Consider the following 291-nt stretch of genomic DNA (forward strand, 5'->3'; position numbering starts at 1 on the left):
TGGTTTGGCGCTGTGTCACGCTAACCACCGCACCGCACACACACTCTGCTCCGGTCCAGAGACACGATAGCACGTAGCGGACCACATGCGCGAGCCGGCGCAGACCACAAAATGTATCGGAGCTATTTTACTTCTACACAGAATGCTATATTTTATAGCAATATGGATGAGATTGTGGCTGGCATACCCTGTCAAACGTGGCTTTACGAAGCTCAACGGCTCTGAACGGCTCTAGCCCAAGCTGTGATATAAACGAACGCTATTGGCTATTTTAAAAAGGGGCGGGGCTGC

At 51.2% G+C, this 291-nt stretch overlaps 1 pseudogene; it reads left to right on the forward strand.

The window, feature by feature from the left end:
* Positions 1-291, forward strand: part of LOC107690724 (uncharacterized) — a 5,341-nt pseudogene that overhangs the window by 4,069 nt on the left and 981 nt on the right.

This window comes from Sinocyclocheilus anshuiensis, unplaced genomic scaffold, assembly GCF_001515605.1.
Source record: "Sinocyclocheilus anshuiensis isolate Anshui unplaced genomic scaffold, SAMN03320099.WGS_v1.1 scaffold3816, whole genome shotgun sequence".
Taxonomy (NCBI): Eukaryota; Metazoa; Chordata; class Actinopteri; order Cypriniformes; family Cyprinidae; genus Sinocyclocheilus; species Sinocyclocheilus anshuiensis.